Raw genomic sequence first — 17436 nt, 5'->3', positions numbered from 1 at the left:
AACCCTCATTAATACTACTGGTGCTGCAAGATCAACTTAAGAGTGGATTTATAATTTATAAAAAAAATAAAATTCCACCACACAATTTGATTATTGTTGAGGTTTAATGTCCAATATACAAACTATTGGCAATGGACTGTTTAAGGGCAGTAAACAAAAGGAATTTTAACATGTAATGGGACAAAGTTATAACCGTCACAGTTACTTTGCACTGTTCTAGATAATAGAAATAAGGGAGGATCACGTATTGCAATATCTGAATTGATATGGTGTGAAGGAGCTCTGGAGTAAAACAGGAGTGATATTTCTCTTAGATACATTCAAACTATTTACACATTTACAAAGCACAAACACCATACAATATATTTAAAGTCTTATACAAACACATACAAATATACAATTCAACAAGTTTGTGTGTGTGTGTGTGTGTGTGTGTGTGTGTGTGTGTGATAAACTGAAAAGTCCAATAAGCAGTTTCTGCGGCTCGAGAAAAGCAGTTCATAAACAGTGAGAAAACGGTCTTATCTGTAGATGAGTTGAAGATTGATGAAGTAGATTGTAGTCCGAGGCTTGGATTCTTTGTCAGTTGCAATATTACACCAAAGTAAAGCCAAAGATGTTGTTTCAAACAGTGTAGCCAGCATATTCGTCTGAGAACATGCAATGGAATGCATGTCGATATGCAATGGAAGCCACAGACGGAGAACAAGTACAGCAACAAAAATTCTGTTTGAGCTGAAAACACAGGTTTCTCAAGCAGGATTTGGAGACAAGTCAAAGCAACCATGAGGCAGCTTCAAACATAACCTTCTACTCACTCTTCTAATTCTTACTTTATACACAATACAAGGTGAACTACATGTGTCCCCCAAGTGGCTAGGATGAATATTGCAACCAAAATTACAATAACTAAAACCTTGTGACAGGCAGTGACTGTTACAAAATAGTCACAATATAAGCATCATTACAAATGTTTTTCCTTTAATACCAGACTTCAGGGACTTACAATTTTAAAATCTTGACAATTTTAAACGACACTTTAAAAATAAGTCCTGCATATAATTAATTGAATCAAAACATACTACTTGTCTTACAAATTGTTTAAACAAAATACCACTTTATCGACATTTATTTAATACACAGCAATGCATTGAAACCGCTGCAGGATGGATCAATATTCAAAACAAATCAGAACAATTATCTACCACTTCATACCATAAAGGGTCTTGAAACAATAAACTACTATTTTTGAGACTTTAACTGCACATCATAGAAGATAAATATCATCAGTTAATTGTTGTTGCACATTAGCCCTATATTCCTCAGAACTACAGTTATAACTCAACTCATGCTTTCTGAATAAATTAGTGATGGGCGCTTTTGAATCACTGCTTCGTGAGGCTTTGAAACTTTTGTGAATCAATTGTTTCGAAACAGTAGTTCGTAGCATGTATCAAAGTGCTAAAGTTACGTGATTTCAGTAAACGAGGCTTCATTACGTCATAACTGTTTTGAAATTTCAATGGTTCACCGCTGGGGGGCGATCTCTGTGAAGCCGTGAACCATGCGAGTTCATTGAGATCGCCCCAGCGGCAAATCATTGAACCAGCGTCTATGGTTTTTGCCTGATCTCGGATCAGTTTCAGACATTTTTAACAAGACATTTGTGTAATTAAAAGGATGAGAAGTAATTAATCGTCTCTTTCTAGCCTATATATACACATACAAGCTCTCCATAAAACAAAACAAACCCTGCAAATTAATAAAATATTTTAAAAAACACATATTATACAGACGTCATATTTAATGGTATTTTACTATATTTATTACATTTAATGTATTACACATTCAAGAAAACATTTGTAATGGGCTTTTAAAAGCCGTTTTTATGAATGTTGTAGCTTGAGTTTTGGTTGCATTTATACACTTTTGACCAGCAGCTTTCACCAGCGTGTGGGGTTTCAAATGCTTCGAAACAGTGAATCATTTTGCAAAACCAATCTTCAGGAACTTCCTCACTCTCCAACATCCATCTGAGACTGACAGTCTGTGCAAGCTCACCTGGTGGACATTTATACTCATGGGCTCAACCATTGACAGGTATGTAAGCAACCAGGCATTACAATCACCAAACAACCAAACTTCAATATTGTAAACTTTTGTACATGCATTAATCCACAAATTATTATTTAACAAATATGTGTACTTATTAAGTGGATAAATTTAACAACAACTAAACACAACTTTTTCCTTTACACATGGTTTCTGCCAACTTCCATGATGCACCACAGCACAGATTGAAAAGTTAAAGGGATAGTTCACCCAAAAAATGAAAAATTTATGTTAATCTGCTTACCCCCAGGGCATCCAAGATGTAGGTGACTTTGTTTCTTCAGTAGAACACAAATGAAGATTTTTAACTCAAACCGTTGCAGTCTGTCAGTTCTATAATGCCAGTCAATGAGCACAGAATCTTTGAGAGAGAAAAAAACATGCACACACAAATCCAAATGAAACCTTGCGGCTCGTGACGATACATTGATGTCCTAAGACATGAAACGATCGGTTTGTGTGAGAAACTGAACAGCATTTATATCATTTTTTACCTCTGATAGAGGCAATGTCCAACTCTCCTGAGCTCATTCACAACATCCAGCGCGCAACACGTCAACGGCTCTGGAACACACATATATAAATATATATATATATATACTGTATATATATATAAAAAAAAAAAAATATATATATATATATATATATAGATATATATGTAGATCCATGCGTATCGCAGCCCATAGAAACAGTCGCTAATGAGGCATCTATGTATATATATCTATGTGCCAGAGCAGGTTGACGCGTCACGCGCCGGATGTTGTGACAGTCGGACATTGAGGTTTATCCGAGGTAAAAAATTATATAAATACTGTTCAGTTTCTCGCACAAACCGATCGTTTCGTGTCTTAATGTATCGTAACAAGAAGCAGGGTTTAATTTGAATTTGTCTGTGCATGTTTTGTTTTTTTTTCTGAAAGATTCTGTGCCCATTGACTTGCATTATAGGACTGACAGACTGCAACGGTTTAAGTTAAAAACCTTCGTTTGTGTTCTACTGAAGAAACAAAGTCACCTACATCTTGCATGCCCTGGGGGTAAGCAGATAAACATCAAATTTTCATTTTTGGGTGAACTATCCCTTTAATTTCAGAAGTTGGGGTTTCAGCTGAATCCAGCAAGTCACAATAACCAAAAGATACACTGGAAAACTACTACATAATGTTGTTATGGGGAAACAAAGCTTTCCTAAACTCTGAATCAATTTGAACTAATGTCTTTGCAAAATGAGGCACTGTTTCAAGGCTGTCAAAACACCACAGGCTGGCGGCATCTGCTGGTCAAAATGGTGCAAATGCAATGAAAAATAATTACAAATAATATAATACCATTAAATATTAAGTATTCTATCTTGTTTTTTTTCTTAATGTGTAGTGCTTGTTTTGCTTGTTATTAGGCGTGGCTTGGCATATTAGATTAATTAAAAGCAGTTAAATATAATTAATCTTTTTTGTATGTAACACAATTAAAAGTACATTATAAAACTGTTTATATTATTCAGTGTTGTATGTATATAAAATTATATGTTATATGTTTATATTATATAACAGTTTTATAATGTACTTTTAATTTTAATTAGTGTCAAACCAATGATTCTAAACAAAAGATCTATCAATGTTTCAGATCATTTAAACTCCTCAGTTATTTTATGATTTTTATTTTATTTTATTTTTTTCTCCCTGTGTAATTTATGTTCTAAAGGATTTTGGGGGTGAGTATGTACTTGCGCTTCTTCCTCTTTCACCTCGGATCCAGTGTAACCCCCCACCCCCAGCACTAACAAGGAGGCTAAAGACTGCAGCCACTAGCGTTAGTGCGCCTCTTGAGATCATGGGAGTGAGGTTTACCTGCACAGCACCTACCCGCTGGCCTCCGTTACACAGCTTGGGTGGGTTTGTGCTCATTTGGCTGGTTTGACTGAACTGTGCAAAGTAAAACACACTTTCAGCTCAACTGCTTGTATGAAGTTTTACAATGTTCACTCCGTATCTGTACTTTCCCTTGAGTATAATTCTGAATACATTTTACACCCCTGTGAATGAAATGTGATTTACTCACGCATGGTATCTGTTCAAATAACAACATCTGCTCTTTGAAATAAATAAATAAAATAAAAACAGAGAGACTCACACTGCAGTATGCCATTCATTCAAAATAGTTATCATGTTATCAGTTATGATTCAAAACAGGACCTCTGTGACCCAGGCTGCTCTTTATATGTCTGAAAGATAAAAAGCATAAGAACAGCTGCATGAAACCTTTAAATTGGAATATAAAGTCATATGAGTTTGGACCAATACAAGCATGAAAAAATGCTAACAGAATTTTCATCCTTGCATAAACTCTGTCACTCGTACAGTAAAGCAGTCAGACGCACAACATTGGCCAACAGATGGCACTGTTTCACAGCAAATAAAGACTTACTGTATGTACGAATGACAGTTTAACTAATTCAATATTTAATAGATTTACATCATTAACAACTGTAGTTTAAGGCCATGTGAGGATGAATTAATTATGAAGGTGGATCTGGCATTTTTGCTGACTGAGAAAGAAAGTAGGGTTAGTCCTTATCATCAACTAACAATCAACAAAAAAACAACTTTAACTTCAAATCATATACCACTGGTCTATTTGGAGAGAAATAATATGGATTAGGCATTTCTGCTGAATCAGTAATTACTTTGCAACTATTAAATGTTGCACGACGTGAGGATAGTTATATGTTCTATAAACAATGATATAAAAGTAATGTCTAAGAAAGTTTAGACCAATCTTTACTGTGAAGCTTTTGCTGTACTTTGGATCAAATAAATGCAGGCTTGGTGAGCTGAAGACACTTCTTAAAAAAAAAAAAAACATTACAAATCTTACTGTTTAAATAATTTGACTGGTAGTGTATGTATTGTCACCATGTTTGCTTTGTCTTTGTCCGTTCATTGAGTTGCTCACGTCTGTTTTGTGTTTTCTCATGCAGTTTCTGCTGTCTCCTGTTTTCCTGGGTTCCAGTTTCCTGCCACTGTTTTGGATATTTTGGATATTGCACCCACAATGTCTTGACTCTTCTGTTGTTTATTTTGTTTGTTTGTTCCTAATAAACTGTTTAACTGCACTCGCAAGTGAATCTCAAGTTATTTTATGTGATAGTTATATGTATACACATTTCTTTTTTCCTCACATTCTTTCTTGTAGCAATTACCTCTTAGTCACACCTGACTCAATGGCTCATTATGGAGCTCATTATGCGGGCCTTTGTCTTCTCAGGTGTGAGTCACAGCATTATCCAGGATAGTTCATGCCCTCTCGCATAGAGCCTTTCCACTCAAAAAGTAACTTAGAAAATTTAAATCAATATATTGTTTTCTCTGAATGAGTGAGTTAGATTATTTTCAGATCCTTTTGAAGCAAATATTCTAGGCTACAAGATCCAGTTCTCAAAAGTCTTGTAAACAAATGTTCTGTATGTGTTTCATGCCCTTATTTCAGTTACTTTAAAATTTTAGTTTTTTTCTAACCACGCATAAACGTTGTTTTCTCAAAAACACAATCATGTATGTACATGCTGCTCACATATTATTGTAGCCCAGTTTGTGCTGAATACAGTGTTTTTAGACTTTAGCCATTAAAATGTTTATAAGTAACTGAAAAAAGCACAAATGTCAGGGCATGTCAAAACTTCTCCGGGGCCCCAAAACACCCTCAGACCCCAGAGGGTTAACTCTCTGGGGTCGACGGTATCGCCGGCGATACCAGATAGGTTTTTTTTAAGATGAGTGCAAAAGACACAAAAAATACTCTGTTGATTTTGGTCACACAAATAAGTGTTATACATCAATCAAAACTGTTAAGTGTCTACTTTTTTGTGTGTACACTCACAATAACAACACAACTTTGTGCTTTTGGAAAAATAATAAAACAAACAGGTTAGGTGTGCTCTCTGTCTTCTCCGTCTCCACGAACTGTTTTTAGAAATGCGTCACTAAAATGTACTGTAACTCAGCAAATACTTAACACAGAGACATGGGAGTTATATCTATCGAAAACAAACATTCTGTGATGAAGTAATCCGTATGAAACCAACACGATGTTCAGTCTGTCCCGTCTGACTCATTATCTCTAAAGAAATCCCGCCCCCGCGCGGCTCGCGCTGTTCATATGTAAATAGCCACGTGGTAAGTGCGCGCGTGCAAACGCCCAACACAAACAAAGAGCGGAGATCCTCATTGCGGCTACTGTTTGTCTCTGGAAGAAGACACGCTGAGTAAAGGCAGGATTTCCCTCGAAAGAAGAACACGATTTCATCCAGTAGAGGAGAGCAATCTGATGAGTAAGTAATGTTTCTTTTTTGCATTAGTTACCGTGTTATTGTGGCATAAACTTGAACAGATTTACTAACAGTTAGTTGGGTTTTTCCCAAACGACAACATGATGAATGCTACGCGTCTAAGAATGTTTAGACCATGTTTATTATTAATACTCTGTTCACAAATATATTTTAATAGTGTGCTAAACGATAATAATTAGTTTCTCAGATATAAAATATCATTTTTTATAGTACAAAGTACATAGTTTTATTGTACAAAGCATGCGTGAGTCTGTGGCTACATAATCATATCATAGACTACTATAAAATCATACATACTAGACTGTATGACTACAAAATCATAGTTGGGTTTTTCCCAAACTATAATTCCTGACTACAGTGTTTGAAATAGTGTAAAACATTTTGAATATGAGGGGCAATTCATTGTTCATATTCATATTCTATATAAAACAATAAAAGTAATATGAGTGTACACTGTAACATGATGAATGCTACGAGTCCAAGTATGTTTAGTACATGTTTATTATTAATAGCCTACTCTGTTCAGAAATAGATTTTAATAACATGCTAAACAATAATAATTATTTTCTCAGATATAAGATTTCTTTCTCTTTTTTTATGATAGTACAAAGCATGCGTGAGTCTATGGCTACAAAACATATATACAGATGTTCCTGATATTAACATGCTCACAAATGTTTTTTTTGGTTGTTTGTATTTTATTGAATCAGATACCAGCACCAGATGAATCCTGATGTCTCTTCAAACTGTTTTCCTCTGAGAGTGCTGCACCAACATCAGATGTTCAACTACACTGATATTCTGTGTTAAAACAAGCTCCTTGACTACTGATTATGTTTTTTTCTTCTTGAATCCATGGAAAGAAGTAGAAACACTTAAATAAAACACGTAAATATCAGGTATGATTTACTTGTTTCACTTGTTGAACAGAATCTGTTGCAGGAATGACTCAAAGTCTGTTCACATCTCTGTGGTTAGATCAGTGTGCACAATAATGTGTCTTTGACCTTCATTATGTATGTTTTGATTATACTGTGTTGTAAATAAAATACAAATAATTAAAAAAAAACTTTTTTTCAATCTCCTCACATTCTCTCTTACCTGCCTCAAAGTCACAGTCACACTGATGGGCCATTAGGGGCCATTAGGGGAGGGCCCTTTGTCTCTCAGGTGAGACTCACTTAATATTCATGGCCATTGCCACTCCCTCGCATATAGACCCTCGATCACAAAACATGTCTTGAAAATTTTAAATCAATATATTGTCTTCTGTGAATGAGTAAGCATAATGATTTTCACATAATTTTGAAGTAAATATTCTAGGATACAAGACTGATTACTCAAAAGTCTTATTCAGAACTTTTTAATGTGGGTTTTATGGCCTTATTTCAGCTACATTTTTTCCCCCAAAACTTACTAACCACGCATAATATTTTTTTTCTAAAAAATGCAAACATGTACATCCATCTTGGTCACATATTATTGTAGCACAGTTTGTGCTGAATACAAAAAAAAAATACATGTTGGTCAATAGTATCTTTTAAGTAGCTGAAATAAGCACAAATATCAGGGCATGTCAAAACATCTCAAGGGCCCCAAAATGACCTCGGACCCCAGAGGGTTAAATGCAATGAAAGGTTGCATCATATTTCAAAATGTTGCACTCGATTTCACACATTTTATTCTGGAGTTATAGTTTGGGAAAAGTTCACCTAGTAAATGCGTTCAACTTTGTCACAACAACATATTATCGAATGCCAATAAGAAACATTACTTACTCAGTATAAAATATCTCCTCCGCCTCCGGCTCCAGCTACGCTCGCGTTCTGTTTGTGAGGTAAACAAAGCTTTTTCCTCTCAGCGTGTCTTCTGGGGGTAAATACAACTCTTTTTTTCTCTCAGCGCGTTTCTGAGGTAAATACAACTCTTTTTCCTGTCAGCGCGTTTCTGAGGTAAATACAAGGCTTATTCCTCACAGTGTGTTCTTCCAAAACTGAAAAGTATCTGAGATGAACGCGTTGCTGCTTTGTTTATGGTGGTGTGGGCGTTTACATGCCGCGTGGCTCTCGTGGAGATTTGTAATAACAATAGCACGTGGGCGTGACCTAATTAGAGATAATGAGACCAGACGGAAAAACTGGACATGTCCTTGGTTTCATTTAACAGTAGACATGTCAAGCTTTCTATAGATATATTTCTCATGTCTCTGTGTGAAGTATTTGCTGAGTTACAGGAGAAGGAGAAGACAGAGAGCGCACCCTGTTTGTTTTCTTTATTCTTCAAAAGCACAATGTTTAGTTGTTATTATGAGTGTATACAAATAAAAGTAGACCCCTTACAGATTCAAATGGTGTATTGCTCTCATCTGTACGATCAAAAATGGCAGAGTAATTCAAGCTCATTTCGGCCTTATCAGGAAAATCTGCCTCAAAACGCATATACACGGTTGTCGACCCCAGAGGGTTAAAAAGTATGTTCTATGTAATATAATTGTAATCAGGATGTAATTGCATTGGTCATGTGACCTACCCATGTCAGGTGAATCGCTTCAATGCCGTTCACTCATGGCCTCATGGGATAGTTAGCAGGTTAGACAGCAGGTTACCGGGTTCTTTTCACCTGCTGTTTTCTGAATACTGTCAATGCAGACATACTACTCTGTTAACAAGTATGCATATTCGGATACAGCTGTAAGGGCCGGGGCCCGAGCATGAAGGGGGAAACAGTTTGGTTGAAGAGGGAAGGAAATGTATGGACCGTATAGAGTTTGTCGTTTTCAGATGCTTTGTTGTCAGAATGAACAGGAATCATGGAGGACACCATATATATATAAAAAAATATATATATATATATATATATACACACACACACACACACATAACTGTAACGGCAAGAGAAAGATGTTATGGGGAAAGCAAATAAAATTTAAGTCACTACAGCAATATTGGTTCCCTCTTCGACTATGTTTAACTCTTTCCCCACCATTAACGGAATGATGCATGCAAGTAAGCAGATCATCAAACATTAATAATTATATAAATCAAAATTACCATATGCTACTGAGTGAAATGTCGATCCAGGAAGTGGTATAGGACGTGCAAGCTTTGGGGGTGCTGGACTAGTCCGAAATGCATTGGAGACAGATTGAAATCCAATCTCGCAAAACACTTCAGGATGGTCTGAGACATGGTCAGTGGACTAAGACGCATTCCAGATGCAACTGGACAAGTGTAGATGAATCTAGTTCTTGAACAACATATTAATTTTACTACAGTGCTACTGCAACATACGTCTCCACAGATATGACCCCCCCCCATAGATACAAGTAGACACACAAACTACCGCAAAAGAAACTGAATTTACTTCTGTTAATTTATTAGAATGCATTTAAATTGCTTAATGCAGATACTGTATATTTAAACAAATTATATTTTTGTCCCATTTATTGATTTTGTAATCACTATATCAATCATTGCGGTTTTGAAAGTGAATACTGCACATAGCATATATGCAGATATCACTTGTGAAACTTTACAGTGTGTACATGGCCGTTAGTCCTCTTTACACCACTAACAATAAACCCTTTACTCAAAGTATGAATTGATTATACAGCCTATAGGGCCAATGCGCTACAGAGTTTCCCAGGTGAAAAACAAGTACGCTTCCATAATGTACTTAAAGTGCTCTATTTTTGCGCACTAATTTTGTACTTAATATACTAAAAATGATCCTTTAGTACTTCTTAAGATAAACTTAAGATCATCTAAGTGTACCCAACTGTGCTATTTTGAGACACCATGAATATGAACTAAAATGCACTTTTAACATACTATCTTTGTATTTCAAAAATGTATTTAGCTACCACTTGTAGTACACTTGAGTGTACTAGTGTATGAAAGATGGGTTCAAGTGTACTACAAGTGGTAACTAAATACATTTTTTAAACACAAAGATAGTATGTTAAAAGCACATTTTAGTTCATATTCATGGTGTCTCAAAATAGCACAGTTGAGTACACTTAGATGATCTTAAGTTTATCTTAAGAAGTACTAAAGGATCATTTTTAGTAGGGCTGCACGATATATCGCAAAATTATCGTTATCGCGATAATAGTATATGCAATATCCATATCGCAGAGAGTTGCGATAAATTACATTTATTTTATGTGCCAAGCATTTGTTGAATGCATAGGTTGTCCAGATTTGACCAATCAGATGGTGCCTTGCTATCTTTATAGCCGCCTCCCAAGTAGGTGCTATATGCTATTGGCTAGACCGGGCCCAAAGGTGAATCTAGTGGCTAAGAGCAGAGAGTGGAAAATAAATATGGCGGGAGTAGAGACAAGCGAGGAAAATGACAGCAGCGAAGAACTTGTGCCTAAAAAGAACTGTTATGCAAAAGAAAATAAAGTTTTGCAAAAGAAAATAAGTTTTGCAAAGAAAAATAAAGAATTGCAAAAGAAAATGAAGTATTGCAAAAAGAAAATAAGTTTTGCAAATAAAAATAAAGAATTGCAAAATAGATAAATAAAACGGAGCAAAAGCAATGATTTTGCAATACATATTTTCCATGGCCATATCTACTAATTTATTTGCAATGCAGCTTTTATTTTGCGTTTCAGTCAAGTTTGAGCTTGCGATACCGTTTTCCCTTTGCGCTTCACGTTTCTGTGCGTCTCACTTTGTGGCGCTGTTTTGACATGGGGGTGGAGTCATGGGACGGGGGCGTGTCCAACAGGCCTGGGCATGCCTCCCTGGAAGTGACGTCATCGGCCCGAGACGCAGATCACAGCTGATCCAGGCACCTTCACTGAGCAGAGGCATGCAGGCGGATCGTTTCCTTTTATTCGCTAGCTTTAAAACATGCATGCTTTCGTTTTATTAACAAATGTATATGTGTATTAGCAGCGTTTGCTCAAGTTAAAGAAGTTGTTAATATGAACATCTGCTGTTTATTTCTCTCAATGTGTGCACACTTTTATAGCATTAAAATGTGTATTGTTTCATTTGGTTAACTAAATGTGCATTAATAGTGCTTGTTTAAAATCTCTTAACCTGTGCACAGCGTTCTTTGTTTACATTAGTTCAGAGTTACTGCTAGTTTTAATGTAAAAGAATGCAATTAACTTCACAAACTATACATCATTAAAAAGACTCAAGCTTCATATCCATCTCGACTTCGTTTTTCATTTACATAACTCCTGGCATAAATTAAGAAATGACTGGCACTGGAAGTTTAAAAAAAGATTAAAAAGTCATTTTGGTTTAGTTTTGTCTTGGCCACGAGATATTAAGTCGTGGGAACGTGATAATACTGTATGTCGTAGCCATGAGTTTAATCATGCATAAACAAACCCGCGTGACCATAGCAACCTGGGATTATCAGAGACTGATCAAATATATTTATCCATCCCACAGTCCGTTGATCGTGTCTTTTTATGTAATATATGTGTATATTAGGCTATTATTATTATTATTATTATTATTATTATACAGCCCTGAACGTTAAGAGATCGAAATGAAGGGAAAATAAATCAAATACATAACAACGAATATAAAAATATTACTAATACTAATAAAATACATGGACTTACAAGACTTGTGGGATGGATAAAAATGTTTTCTTGTCGGCCTATTTTATTATACTTTATGTAACATTTATTCATAATAAACTTAATTCGAATGTTGTCTACATCGCGATACAGTCCAGTACGTAGCCTATGGTTAACACTTCAACCACCAGAGGTCGCTGTATACCTAAAAGCGCCAGCGGGTCAAATTTACCCATGCCATGACTACTGTTTTGATATGGCTAAAAACGTAGTATGTCACTGTATTATGCCACTGTCTTCACAATGTCTAGAGTCATAAAATTATTATTTTTAGTCATCAGCTATGTTTTTGTCCTGTTGTTTTAAGTTCACAGCTATTTTTAAGCAGGTTACACTAATCACTTTTCTTAATGATGAATATAAACCAGTCTGCAATGACAACGAGAATTACGAGGAAATAAATACATATTTGGGTGTTGTAATATTATAGCTAATAAAATGTTTCAAGATAACCCATGTTATTTAAATGACTAAAACACCCTAAATAGACTATTATAAGCAATACTAATTCACCACATTGCAAAAGATGTACAATGACAAATTCAAGTGCATAGTTTCACCTAATTAATGAATTTGTTTAGTTATATAATTTATCATTTGAATAAGAGAACAACACCAATAAACTTGGGGTAATCATAAAATTGTTTTATTCATTAGATCATAGTTCAGATTTTTTTCAGGAAAAATAAGCAACACAGTAGCGAACCATAAACGATAAAAATTGCAAACACAAATTAATATTTAATCCAAAGTTTGAACATTTATGAGTAGAGGAATAAACATCTAAAACATCTTCATTTGAACGTGATGACAGGAATTATCGTAAATTTGTCTTGATGGCGCTTATAGGTATAAATGCCCCATTTTTGTTCTGGTTTTATCTAAACAATTTTTTTAACAATAAACAGGGGATTGTAAATAACACAATTTTAGTAAAAGTCAATGACTGTAAGACTTGGATATTTTTAATTGAAAATATATTATGTAGCCTATTTGAAAAACAGCCATGGGTAAAATTACCCCGTGGTGGTGTTAATATAATAATTTAATAATGTATTTTTTTTTTTTTATAATTTCTTAATTAAAAATAAAATATTAATAAATACATCTGATAATTCCAGGTTGCTATGGTCACGCTGGTTTGTTTACCCATTAATATCTCGTGGCCACAAGAAATTTAAACCAAAAAGACTCAAGCTTCATTTTTTTTTTTAAACTTCCAGTGCCAGTCATTTCTTAATTTATGCCAGGAGTTATGTAAATGAAAAACGAAGTCGAGATGGATATGAAGCTTGAGTCTTAGACCTTTTTAATGATGTATAGTTTGTGAAGTTAATTGCATTCTTTTACATTAAAACTAGCAGTAACTCTGAACTAATGTAAACAAAGAGCGCTGTGCACAGGTTAAGAGATTTTAAACAAGCACTATTAATGCACATTTAGTTAACCAGATGAAACAATACACATTTTAATGCTATAAAAGTGTGCACACATTGAGAGAAATAAACAGCAGATGTTCATATTAACAACTTCTTTAACTTGAGCAAACGCTGCTAATACACATATACATTTGTTAATAAAACGAAAGCATGCATGTTTTAAAGCTAGTGAATAAAAGGAAACGATCCGCCCGCATGCCTCTGCTCAATGACGGTGCCTGGATCAGCTGTGATCTGCGTCTCGGGCCGATGACGTCACTTCCAGGGAGGCATGCCCAGGCCTGTTGGACACGCCCCCGTCCCCTGACTCCACCCCCATGTCAAAACAGCGCCACAAAGTGAGACGCGCAGAAACGTGAAGCGCAAAGGGAAAACGGTATCGCAAGCTCAAACTTGACTGAAACGCAAAATAAAAGCTGCATTGCAAATAAATTAGTAGATATGGCCATGGAAAATATGTATTGCAAAATCATTGCTTTTGCTCCGTTTTATTTATCTATTTTGCAATTCTTTATTTTTATTTGCAAAACTTATTTTCTTTTTGCAATACTTCATTTTCTTTTGCAATTCTTTATTTTTCTTTGCAAAACTTATTTTCTTTTGCAAAACTTTATTTTCTTTTGCATATATATGCGGCATTAAATTGACTCCATATGTTAACACCGTGAGCAAAGAAGGCTTTGTGGATCTAATTAACAAATTGGACCGAAGATATCAGCTGCCATCGAAAAATTATTTTTCTCATGTCGCAGTTCCACAGATGTACGACACTTGTGTGAAGACGGTGAGCTCTGAGCTGCGCCAAGTGGACTTCTACGCTAGCACCACTGACCTGTGGTCGAGTCGTACGACTGAGCCCTACATGAGCTATACCGTTCACTTTCTTACTCAAAACTTTGAATTAAAAACACGCTGTCTGGGTGTTGAGTATTTCCCCGAATCCCACACCAGTGAAAACATCCCAGACAGCAAGCAGTTTCGGCCCAGATCCGGCCCACAACTGGCCCGCATGGGTTTCACATGGGCCAGTTGTGGGCTGGATCTGGGCCAGAACTATGTTGCTGTCTGGGATAGCCCATGGGCTGCGGGATGTTTTAGCCAGCTGGAACTTAAAAGAGGAAAATCAAGTGTCCATTACAACGGCGCCAATGTGGTGAAGGCTACCGAACGTAATAATTGGGTCAGGCTTTGGACACCGCTTGCATCTGGCCATCGGTGAGTGTTGAATGTTTATATCTGCAATAATAAAATTAAAACTGAAAAAAGGTACAGTTGTTTGTATAGTTGCATGTAGACTAGATATGATTTTGGATATTGTAATATTTAAGATAATGTTTATTTAGGAAATATATATTTACAGAGGCTAGTAAATTGTATCTGACAGTTTTCTATCTCAAATGCTGTTATATAAAATTGTAATTATAATATTGCAAGGTTATTTCACCCTGTACGTCCTTGTTTTGTTTTTTCTTAACTCTTCAGAAAATGCTGTTTAAGGTGATGAGTGCATTACTCGAGCTGTTGGTCTCTGCAAAAAGTTAGTGGGACATTTCTCCCACACCTGGAAGGGGAAGATGGCACTGAAAAAAAGCACAAAAAGACCACAACCTCCCGGAGCACTCCCTCATCACAGAATGCCCTACAAGGTGGGGTTCGAGGCAGAGAATGATTCAGAGAATTCTAGAGCAGCAGCGGGCCATAAGCGACGTCCTGTCAGCAGACAGAAAGTCAAGACATTTAGTTCCTTCTTGGCAGGACCTAGATGTACTTGAGTCCATAAACCAGGCATTGTAGCCTCTGCAAGAATTTACAGATGCTCTATCAGGTGAAAGTTACGTAAGTGTTTCATATGTGAAACCTCTACTTCACTTGATGAACACCTCAATTCTTGCTGCAAAGGAAGAAGTCCATAAAGATGAAGATTCTAGAGTACATGAACACCAAGTATGACAACCCTGCAACTCAAGAACTTCTGGACATGACCTGCTTTATGGACCCCAGATTCAAAGCCGACTATATCAGCTCTGACAAGGTGTCAGACATCAGAGCCAGGGTGATGTCTGAAATTGAAGCAACTGTGCCACAGGTAAATGTTAATATGACAATAGTAAGTGACAAAATAATGCACTATAACTAGATTTGTTTACAATATTTACTTTATTTCTATATTTTAGGAGCAAAGCCTAAGTAATCAAGATCACCAGGGCATGGGTCCATCAGATGTCACCCTAAAGAAGGCCAAAAAATCCCTGGGCAGTTTCTTCAAGACATCCCCAGCTCCGTCATCTATGGAACCATCGCACACTGTGGAAGTTGAATTGAACAACTACATGATGTCTCCCACCATAGACAGTGAAATGGACCCTCTCACTTGGTGGCAAGTCCATCAGGTCGACTTCCCACACTTGAGTAAACTAGCCAGGAAGTATCTCTCTATACCAGCAAGTAGTTCACCTTCAGAGAGACTTTTTAGTACATAAGGAAATGTTGTGACGTGCCAACGCACATGTTTAAAACCTACCAAAGTCAATATGCTAGTTTTCCTGGCAAAAAACCTGGAATAAAATAGCTTTCACAGTTAAGCACATTTGGCACTGCATTGTGCTAAAACACAAGTTTACATGTTATTACTTAATGTTTACATGTTAATAATGTTTACATGTTAATACTTATTTTATTTATGTGGATGTTGACAAGATGTTAGTATTTCCACTACATACCAATTTATTTAAGGCATGTACACTTTGTTTAATAGGATTTTTTTATTTAATTTTTGTTTAATAATATTTATTTTTATTTTAAAAAAACAGGCAAGGCAAGGAAATATTTTGTTTAAAAGATGATCTTATTTTAAGATGCTCTTGATGATTGTATGGTTACATGTGAATAAAAAGCAATGTTTGAGTGTAATGCATTTTGTGTTTGCAGGTCTATGGTAACAGCAAACCAGAAATCAGAATATCTGCTGAGGTTTTCAGTCATTAGTGTTTTAAAGTCTAAATGTTTGCACCTTCCTTGACAGTTTTTTTTTATTTTTTAGCCTGAATTAGATTTAATTAGATCAGAAGAATATCTATTACCTGTTTATTTTAGCATGATCATTACATAAATAAATGATTTTTAAAAAATATATTAAAAAAAAAAAGATTTCTCTAAGGAAATGTTATATTGCAAGAAATATCGTTATCGCAATATTCAACAACAATATCGCATATCACATATTTTCCCAATATCGTGCAGCCCTAATTTTTAGTACCATATTAACCCGAATATAAGACAACCCTGATTATAAGACGACCCCCTTTTTCCAGATGTACCTTTTGGAAAAAGGCTTTTTGAAAACCAAATCTTGTTTTTTTCTCTCTCTCTGTAAAACATATTTTTTCTTAAATTATTTTCATATTGCATATTTTTCCTATTTTAATTTTTGTTTTGAAAGCATGGTAAATACTGGTAAAATGTACCAACAAATGACATTGAAAAATATACACTTTTTGATATACCATAAAAATAACAGGTAGCCCATCTGAATTATATAACATTTAGGCTATCCATCTCATAGTAGCCTACCAAAATTTTATTAACAATAGAAGTGAATTGTGTGTCTTCAAATCTGGGTACTGTCTTATGTTTTAAAATCACTTAGAGAGGAAGTTTGGTCCCATCAGGCTAACATGACAGTCACGACTCGTGCCGCTGTAAGCTTTTCTTTTTCTTTTGTTTTCACTCGCGATCTTTACAGCACACATTACATATTTCATGGCACACTTGTTTTATGCGTTTTTGGCGCCACCTATTGTTGTGGGTGTATTATTGACATGTCAAAGTCCAGACCCTGAATATAAGACGACCACGTTTTTTCAGATGTATTTCCAAGAAAAAAACATTGTCTTATATTCGGGTCAATACGGTATATTAAGTACAAAATT

The sequence above is a fragment of the Onychostoma macrolepis genome, chromosome 11 (genome assembly GCF_012432095.1).
Source record: "Onychostoma macrolepis isolate SWU-2019 chromosome 11, ASM1243209v1, whole genome shotgun sequence".
NCBI lineage: Eukaryota > Metazoa > Chordata > Actinopteri > Cypriniformes > Cyprinidae > Onychostoma > Onychostoma macrolepis.
Note: the sequence above shows the minus strand (reverse complement) of the source record.